General features: G+C 39.4%; 1 pseudogene; it reads right to left on the bottom strand.

Moving 5' to 3' along the window:
* Positions 1-8,371: 8,371 nt before the first annotated feature.
* LOC115943312 (U4 spliceosomal RNA) lies at positions 8,372-8,432 on the bottom strand (annotated as a pseudogene).
* Between the last annotated feature and the right edge of the window lie 2,366 nt (positions 8,433-10,798).

Raw genomic sequence — 10,798 nt, 5'->3', positions numbered from 1 at the left:
GCAGAAATATATATATTATAAGTCAGATCAGAAACTGTTTGCTATGTCTCTCCGGCTGAGGTCCCACAGGCATCTCCACTAAAAACAGTTCTTTCTTCATCCAACACAAAAATTATTCTACCACCTCTGCCATCTAGATTCAAGGTACCGTCCCGTTGATCATCCTGGGAAGCCCTTCCCTCTCCCCCACGTGATCACACCTGTGGTAAGTCCGTTCCTCACATGTCCCTCCGTGCACTGCTTGCCTTTCTCATGGTGGTGGGCAAACAGGGCTCCATTGCTAAGGAAGTGAACTTGGAGTTCTGAGTTCTGAGAAGACACTCACAGGACTTGTAATGACCACGCTTACACATCCACTGCTTATCGCAGGGACAGGATGCCCGACAGCAACAGCATTCTGGGGCGGGGGGGGGGCGGGCATCCATCACCACCAGAGGCAGCCCGAAAGGCAGGGCGTGGGCTCCAGCTGTCAGCCCGCTCACCTGGGCACGTAAGACAGAGTCCAAAGTGGAGTCTCAGGCTGGGTTTCTTATCTCTACTGAGCACAGGATAGTGCTGATTAGCAGCCTGGTAGGGCTCTAACTACTTATGTGTGTGTAAGCTAGTAGGGTTGCATTCTTTCATGTTCCTTTGCATGGTAAGCCAGCGTTCCTGTGTCTTGGGCCTGGGTCTGCGCATCCCTGGGCGGTCCAGCCATGCCTTAACTCTTTCATCTGAATGAATAAGACAGATGCCTGCTTCAGCGGTCCACAAGGGGTCCTGGAGCAAACCTCAGGCTCTGTCATGGATGGGGGAGCCCCTGCCCCAAATTTTGCCCTTAAAAGCCCTCACTTATAAGCCATTGGAGAGTTCTGGACTTTTGAGCATTATCTGTTTGTTCTTCTGGGTGGTGCCCCACCAATATTCTATCTTCCTTCCCTGTGAAAGCTTGGTGGCAGGTTTTATGGGCTTGCTACATGTTGTGTGGACGAACTCTTGTTTGGTCCAGTTATATCATCTCACCCACCAGTCATGTATAAAACCTTTTTCCATGTCCATACAGACCCATTTTCATTAGCTTGGTCCTGTATTAGTCAGGTCTTGCCAGTGCCTAGTCTGTCACTGGTCTTCACAAATGATGTATTAATAGAACACGTTAATAATGTTTGCCCTGTCTAGCTCCAGAGGCAAAAGGGACTCACAAAGTGCTTTAAAGATGGTAAAATATTCACTTAGAGATTTTAGAATATTCATCCTCTCAATGGAAAGCTTTGATAAATATAAAACATAAACATAAATATACACCAGGTCTTATTTCACTAGATGTACACTGAGTAGAATTAAAGGAATATGGAAATTGAAAAGTAATCAGGTCCATTATTCAGTGAACTAGTATTTTTCTATCACCACTTACTTGAAATCTTGTTTTCTCTCTTGCTTAAGTAGAGGTAATTCACATTGATGTTCCCAGGTTCGTATTGAGCCCCTCCTTATACTTATTCATAGCCCAGAAACATTAGGGGGTTTTGCCATCAAAATGATGCTGAGAATGTATTTCTTCGGCTGCTCGCTGTCCTCGTGGTTCATCCTGGGCCATGTGCTCTGCCCAGGTGGGTGGAGGTTACCATCATGGGAGGGAGGCCCTCGCTGGCCTCATAGCTGGCCTCCCTCAGCAGGGGGTAGAGCCCTGCCTCGGACAGCGATGACAGCAGGGATAAGAACTAATGATGTGGTGGAGACGTCACGGTGGCATCAGGAGGAAGAAATGATGATTCAACAGTGAGAGATGTCATCAGGGGGCAAAGAGAGTGGGTGTCCTGCAACTATGTTTTGCTATGTTTACTGAGCCAGCATTAAATATGAGGTGATTTTGAAGAAAAGCCAAGATGTTCAATTTCTTTAAAAAAGGACGGCTGATCTGAGAGACACCCTGGCCCAGAGCAGGAGAGTCGTGTGATGGGTACACATTTGTTGGTTTGCAGAGCCTTGTGGTGGTACCTATCACTGTGCATGGTCAGCCTTGTATTCCCCAAAAGAGAAATATTTCTCAGTACCAATGTCCTCAAAAGAGGGGAATGGCAGAGAGGAGAGCACTGTGACCCTAGATTTAAATGCCAGAACATTCTGGCAGGTAAAACGCACTGTTGCTGATTCTGAGATGTTGGTTTTCCTTCCAGCGATCTTCCACATCTGTTTGATGGAGGGCTTGTGTTACTATGAATTCTTAAAACAAAAAAAACAAAACAAAATTTTCTCTGTAATCCCTTGGCATTCATCCGACAACCCGGATAAGAGAATAAACATCCCATGAAATTTTGAAGTAAGTATAAAGTAGTCCTCCAGGAATAACCATTAAATTGGCCATTAATGAAGGATGTGGTGAACATATTTTGTTCCTCAGTTAGTGACTGTTATAGAAGAACTAGTTTAGAATACATAATAGCCTGTCAAAAAATAATTTGCTGGATATTTTTTTTTGTGGGAGAGGACGCCTTAAAACATAATTGACTAAAACATAACATTATAATTAATTCTCTCTTCATCTACAGAGCGCTTTAAATGGGACATTATGGAGCAACATCTTTTCTTTGTTCTTCACACTGAATCCCAAATCCTTGGGCTTATCAAAAAAGACAGCATTTTAGTAAAAAGTAGACTTTGGTCCTTCTTTTAAGCTCTTAATCATTACAAAGGAAGTTGTTGTGGAATAATCAAAGGATAAGAATTTCATTGTCCAATGGGCTGCATATGCTCAGGCTGTAGTGTGGCTTCCCAAGGGCTCAGAGGTTTGAGTGAAGATGGGAATTCTTAATCCAGACTCGATCACTAGTCAGCAGGGTGAACTTGGGAGAGTAGCTTATCTGTCTTCCACCCATGTTTCCATCTGAGAATGAGACAATAGAACAGACTCCATGAGATTGTTGAGGAGATTAAATGAGACCAAAAAAAAAAAAAAGCCTTATAGAAATTGAGGTATACAAAAATCCAATGTGAAAGAACTTGTCTCTGTCTATAGAATAGAGTTACGCATTTGTAATGTATATAAAAATATTGAACCACTATGTTGTATACCTGAAACTAATAAAATATTTATGTCAATTATTCTTCAGTAATTAAAAAAAAGGAATGAAGTTACTCAAAGGTCATCACACTGGCACTTTGTACAGATCCTGGTATCCCCATCAGCCATCCTGGCCAAGCCTGTGTGACCAGAATGACATTTACATGATCAAGAAGCCTGTCCCCGCTGCCTTTACTGACACTCAGGGCTGTGGACTTGAAGAATGAATTAGTTTCAATTTGGTCCAGTATGACTGATTTAATTCCTAAATTAAGTAAACCCTCTGAGAGCTGGCACTGAGCCAGGCACAGTGGTAAGCACACAGAAGGTGTTCGTTCAAACACCTGCAATTGACTGGTTGCTGTTTATAAGACCACAGGAGGACTGCATTGAATTGGCCCTACTGCGGTAACCTTGTTTCTTTCTTTTCAGGAATGAGAATCAACCTTTACCATCAGCCCCCTTTGTAGGGAAGGGACATGAGACACATATAAACTTCTGGGAGCGTGAAAACTTGTAAAGATAGTAGCTGAAGGGGCTCCCAGCTGGCTCAGCCAGAAGAGTGTGTGACTCTTGATCTTGGGGTCATGAGTTTGAGCCCCACAGTGGGTATAGAGATTACTTAAATAAGTAAATAAAACTAAAATGAACTTAAAAATAAACTTTTAGTATGAATTCTTAAAACAAAAGGAAACAAAACAAAATTTTCCCGCTCAGCTCCCTTGGCGTTCATCCTATAACCGGGATAAGAGAATAAACATCCCATGCAATTTTGAAACAAGTATAAAGTAGTTCTCCAGAAATAATCATTACATTGGCCATTAATGAAGGATGTGGGGGATGTTTTCTTCCCATTTTATTCGTCCCAGAGAATCCATGGTAGGGAATTGTGGATGATCCCTTCCATCCTGAGAATGTTAGGGATTCTCTATCAGTGAGGATGGTCATTACTCAATCACTGACACCAAAGGATGAAAAGTACTGATGTCTGGGTCATGTGCCACTCCCTTGCTTCTGGGGTGGGCTCAGAGTGAGGGAGAGGCATTTCTCCTAAAAGAATATCAGGTCATGGTAGCCTCAAGAATCGGGAGGGCTGCTTATTATCTGGACTAGCAATTACCCATTATCAATGCTAGTAAGACCCTCCCACCAGCATGTCAATGGCCCCTTTAGATTTTGTTCTCTTCTGGAAGGCTTATGCAAATACCACCTTCTATCTTAAAAGTACTGCTAAAAGTTTATTTGTGAAGCATGTAGAACACTAAGACCGAGAGAGGGGCTTTGCCACAAGGAACTAAAAGGATTCCATTCCAACTGTGGGGATTAAAGGAAAATGGAAGAAGATAGGAACCTTGTTTCCAGGGAAATATTAAGAGGTCATCAAAGATAGAGTAATAAAGTTGATCATACAGACTGTTCTCCATTTACATTTTAATAAAGACCAAAGCCACACTTTTTTGGCATGTCTTGAGATATCCCCCCATGGTATAGTTTTGTTATCCCCTATTCATTCTTCTATGGTGACTAGTGGTTGAACTCCTAAGATGAAGAACTGGTTGGCTTGTTTAGGGAACTGGCTAGAAAGAGGGACGATAAAGAGGCAGAACTTTATTCTGACTTCAATTTTTGCAAGAAAAAATTCTCAAGGCAATGTGAGGAGATGACAGGCCAAAAGGGGATCTCAACAGGTCCTTAACCTTCCAAAGAAGGCTGATGACCAGGGGTCTAGAGGGTTACCTGATGTCCTCACCTGTTACTTGGGGTAGACCAATTGCACCGATTGTTTCTGCCAGTTCTATAGCCTTTAGAAACAAGGATTCCAACAATAATAGCGTTCTTGGATAAGACAGTTGATTGATGTATTCATGTTCCCATAATCTTATCTGAAATGATAATTAAAGCATCTTAGAAAACTTTGCTTCTTACCGATGTTTCACAGACATTCTAAATGAAAACTGTGTTTTTCCAGGCAAGCACAGTTTGAAGGAACACCATACAACTGTCCCAATCAGGGTGCCACCCCACAGGCTCTCAACATAGCAATTCCTAAATAGCCATTGAATTTGGAGGATTCGTGAGTTCTCTTAGTTTTATTAAAATAAAACTATACTTCAAGGTCTGATTGCTGACACAGATGACCTATGCCTTTCAGCTCAAAATATTTATGATTGTGCTTATTTCATACTAGGAAATAGCAACTGTAGCATTTGAAGCATGGTGTGTAAACTTGCTTCTTTGCAGTTTCTTTTATTGTAATAAAGTATATATACAATAAAATTTAACATTTTAACCACTTTTGAGTGCACAATTCAATGGAATTAAGTGCATTCACCGTGTTAAGTGCATTCACCGTGTTGTACAATTATAGCCACTATTGATTACCAGAATTTTTTCATCACCCCAAATAGAAACTCTGCACCCACTGAACAGCTTTCCATCTGCCTCTCCCCTCGCCCCTGCTAACCTTCGTCTATGTTCCGTCTCTGTGAATTTGCCTATTCCATGTAATTCATATAAATGAAATCATACAATACTTTTTCTTTTGCATCTGGCTTATTCCACATAGCATCATCTTTTCAAGGTCCATCCATGTTGTAGCATGTATCAGAATTTTATTTATTTTTAAGAATGAATAATATTCCATTGTTTGGATATACCACATTTGCTTCCAGCTTACCCATTCATCTGTTGATGAACATTTGGCTTGTTTCCACCCTTTGGCTATTGTGAATAATGCTTCTATGAACAGTGATATAAGTATCTAAGTTTCTCCTTTCAGTTCTTTCAAATATACACCCAGAAGTGAAATTGTTGGGTCATGTGGAATTCTGTATTTAACTTTCTGAAGAACCATCAGACTATTTTCCACAGTGGCTGCAGCATTTTATAGTACCTCCAACAATGCATATGGGTTCCAATTTATTCAAACCCTCACCAATACTTGTTGGGTTTTGTTTGTTCATTCGTTTTAGATAAACACCATCCTAGTGAATATGAAGTGATATTTCATTGTGGTTTTGATTTGCATTTTCCTAATGACTAGAATTTTGAACATCTTTTCATGTACTTACTGGCCATTTGTTTATCTTCTTTGAAGAAACACCTGTTTAAGTACTTGGCCCATTTTTCTATTGGGTTACTTGATTGTTTGGTGTTGAGATGTAGGAGGGTTTTTTTCGTATATTATGGATATTAACTCTTTATTGAATATATGATTTGCAAGTATTTTCTTCTTTTCTGTGGGTTGTCTTTTCACACTTTAAAAAAAAATTATTTATTTATTTTAGAGAGGAGAGAGCACAGTGGGGAGGGGCAGAGGAAGAGGGAGAGAGAAACTCAAGCAGACTCTGGGCTCAGCATAGAGACTGACGTGGGGCTCGAGGTGGGGCTCGACCTCATGACCCTGAGATCAGACCTGAGCCCGAACCAAGAGTTATATGCTTAACCGACTGCACCACCCAGGTGCCCCTGTATTTTCACAGTTTTGATATCAACCTTTGGTGTACAAAATATTTTTAAAATTTTGATGCAATCCAATGTATCTATTTTTTCTTTGTCGTCTGAGCTTTTTGTGTCATATCTAAGAAATCACGTCAGATTCAATGCCATGGAGATTTCTCCTATGTTTCCTACTAAAAATTTACTTTCAGCTCTTACATTTAGGTCTTTGACCTATTTTGGTCCAATATAATTGTTATATATGGTGTTAGATAAAGGTTCAACTTAAATATTTTGTATGTGGATATCCAGTTTTCATAGCACCATCTGTGGAAAAGACTGTTCTTTCCGTATTGGATTCCTATGGAATCCCAGGGGACCCCAAAAAGCCAAAACCATCTTGAAAGGAAAGAACAAAGGCATATAGATCATTGGTATAGAACAGGGAGCCCAGAAGTTAATCCTCACCTACGGGGTCAAATGATTTTCAACAAGGGTGCCAGTTGTTATGTTAAAGTTCGTCTAGATAATAACCATTGTGCTTCTGACAGAGCCTGAAAGCTTCCTGCAGACCCACTCAGGACAGTTGCAGCTCCATCCCTGCCCAAACGTGCATCCCCCAAACAGGTGCTCTGTGCTCATGCCCTTAGTGACTGGGCTAGGCTCTTGTTCCAGATGAGACAGTGGGAAGAGTCAAGGCAGGGACATGGGGACACAGGTTTAGATCAGGAATCAACAAACTATGGTTCATGGGCCCAATGTGGCCTACAGCCTGTTTCGCAAAGAAAGGGATATTGGAGCACAGCCATATTCATTTATTTATGCATTGTCTGTGGCTGCTTTTATACTACAAAGACAGAGTGGAGTCGTCCTGACAGGGAAGGCATGGCCCATAAAGCTTTAAATGTTCATTATTTGACTCTTCACAGACAAGGTGTGTTGACGCCTGGTAGAGTTAGAAAATGAGTGCTTTTAGGAACTTTTTTTTTTCAAACACAGAGGATGTCAGCATATTGAGGAAAAAATTGCATATTTATTATCTTTTGATTTCTCTACCTTGATCCTCCTGGTATTAATATTTGAACATGGCTAAAATGAATCTACAAAGACAATATTATTTTGATTAATATATGTTCCAAGTGATATTTGACAGTACATTTCTATAGCTCTATGAAATGGATTATAAAACAATCTAATTTTGCTCAGAAATCCACCCTGAGTTTTTGTTTAACTACACTTTATTTCCTTAATTTCTCATATCAAATAGGCATCTAATTTGTAGCTTCACAGTTACTATTCTGCTTCAAAGAGTATAATAAATAGATTCAAAGAATAAACTCAGAGATCTCCATCTGCACAAGGAACTCTTGAGTCTTACATTAGTGGAATATGCTTATGACTGTCCTAACTTGAGTATTTCATTCTTCGCTGGAGATTCATACTCCTGGAAGGCATGCATTTGAAATTCAGTAGATCTCAGCAGCCTAACCCTAATGAAAAAAAAATTTTTAAGTGTGTTCCCTTTTTTTTACCCAGCTATTTTTTTTTCCTAGCAAACTGGTGACATGTACCAAATTCCGGTTAGTAAAGAGATCTGGAAAGGAATTCTGCTCAATTAGTAAGAAACAGACAAAAACCAGGTATCCATCTAGCTTCTGCCCAGATCAATGGCTCTTCTTAGAAAAAATATATATGTAGTGGGTAAAGATTTTAATTCTGACACACTCCATCCTGGAGCTTCAGGCTCACTGTGCAATGGTCCTAGGCCATCGTGGATGCGGGCACGCTGCACACCTCCACCCTCCCTCCTCTCCAGACTGCTTTGCCCTTCCCAGCACAGGTCCTGTGAGCCTTGGGAGGTGCCTAGAAGCAGGGAAGGAGAGCATTTACCTCTTAGCAATAATCGCGCCTTGGATAAACCTCATTGGCTACGATACCGCCCCTGCACAAAGCTGGAGAGCATTTACCTCTAAACTATGATGTTAAGTCACTTGTTAGGAAGGAAGAAAGAGAACTTAACCTTTGCAATCAGCACGATGGAGAGCAGTATCTTCTCCAAAAGAATTTCCTGACATTGCTGTCGGAAACACTTCTCACCAAGAAACAAACAAACAAACAACAACAACGACAAAAAAAAAAAGAAAGAAAGAAAAAAGAAAAGAAATCACATTAAGGAGCCAAAAGTTCCTCCGTCTTAATCAGTGGGTGCCCTTGTGTCCCTATCATTGAAGGCCACTGCAATTTTTGCATGTTTTTACGAAACAAAAGCATACAAAGTATACATACTCACCTTTGTTTTAGTCCCTTCACATAAGTATCTTGAGGTTCATACATGTTACGTGTATCATTATTAGCTCATTTTTATTACCGCATGGCATGCCTTGGTATGGCCATATCACAATTGGTTTATCCATTCATATGTTGATGTGCATTTTGTTGTTTCCGGTTTTGACCTCTTACACATAAAGCTGTTATGAACATTTGTGTATAAATCTTTGTATGAACTTAAGTTCTCGTTTCTCTTGGGTAAATACCTGAGAGGAAGGGCTCCATTATACAGTAAGGAAAAGGATATTTAAGAAACTAGAAAATGGTTTTTTTAAAGTGATTTACCATTTCATCTTTCCACTTACAGCATATGAGAGTTCCTCCACACCCACGCCAAAACTCGGTCAGTCTTTTTGATTTGAGGCATTCTTATAGGTGTAGTGATACATCACTGTGGTTTTCATTTGTGTTTATCTAATGACTAATAATGTTTAAAGATTTTTCTCAATATGTTTGTCACATATCTTCTTTAGTGAAATGTCTGTTCAAATGTTTGCTTATTTTTAAACGAGGTGCTTTTTTTGAGTTTTGATAATTCTTTGTATATTCAGGATATGAGACCTTTTTCAGATACATGATTTGCAAATATTTTTTCTCAGTCTGTGCCTTCTCTTTATTACTCCTAACAGTGTTGAAGAACAGAAGTATTTAATTCTGATGAAGTCCAACTTATGGAATCTTTTATAGTTCACACATTTTGATTCATATCTAAGAAATCTCTGCCCAACTCCAAACCACAGATACTTCTCTTCTAGAAGATCAGTGGTTTCAGGTTTTTCATTAGGTCTATGACCATTTTGAATTATTGTGTTGGACTCAAAGCATAGATCCAAGTTTACTTTTTGTATGTGGATATCTAAGCATCCTAGCACAATTTGTTAAAAGAGTTTTTTTTTCTCCACTGGATTGTCTTTGCACTTTTGTCAAGAATCAATTTCCATATATGTGTGTGTCTCTTGCTGGACTCTATCCGGCTACACTGGTCTGTTTGTCTATCTTAATGCCAATACCACACTCTCTTAATTACTATAGTTTTGTAATAAATGTTGAAATCAAGACACATTAGCCCTTCAATTTTGGTTTTTTTGTTTGTTTGTTTGTTTTTTGAAATTGTTTCTGTTGTATCGAGTCTTGCCCATTTTTATATGAATTTTAGAATTGGTTTTTCAGCTTCTACAAAAAACAAAACAAAATCTACTGGAGTTTTGATTGGGATTCTGTTGAATATGTAGATCAGTTTGAGAATAATCGACAACTTCGTAATACTGAATCTTTTGACTCCCAAACAAGCTATTTCTTTCCTTTTATTTAGGTCTTCTTTAATTTCTCACAGCCATGCTTTTCTTAGTTTTCCACGTACAAGAGATCCACATCTTGTGTAAGATTTATCCCTAAATATTTCATATTTTTTATATTGTTATAAATTTTATATTGTTATAAATTCAAATTTTATTTGAATTTCTGAATGTTGGTTTCACTTATATAGAAAGTGGATGGTGGGCATTTATTGATTTATTTGTTTATTTATTTATTTATTTTGGAGGGGGAACGGGGCCAGCAATAAATAGGCTTTGTGAACCACATAATGTAATTGTTCCATATTCTTTTTTAGAACTTTTAAAATGTAAAAGCAAAAAATTTTATGGACCACCTTCCTGAAAATAGGCCTTAAAATTGGCAAATGAAGTTTTATTGCCAACACAAAAAATGCAAGAACAAGTCCCAGCTCACGTGCTGTACAAAGCAGACTGTGGGACAGTTCGGACGTTTGAGCTATAGTTTGCTGACTCTTAGAGTATAACTGATTTTTGTACACAAATCTTGTATCCTGAAAACTTTCTCAGCTTGCTTACTGGTTGTTGTAGCTTTGTATGTGTGTGTGATGTATCGTGTTTTGTGCGTGTGGTGTCTGTGTGGTGTCCACGTGTGTATGTGTGTGTTGTGTGTGCACGGTATGGTTTCTCGTGTGTGCAGTGTGCATGTGTGTGTACA

Source organism: Leptonychotes weddellii, chromosome 14 (genome assembly GCF_054177405.1).
Source record: "Leptonychotes weddellii isolate Sample4059 chromosome 14, ASM5417740v2, whole genome shotgun sequence".
Lineage (NCBI taxonomy): Eukaryota > Metazoa > Chordata > Mammalia > Carnivora > Phocidae > Leptonychotes > Leptonychotes weddellii.
This window is presented reverse-complemented; position numbering and strand designations above follow the sequence as displayed.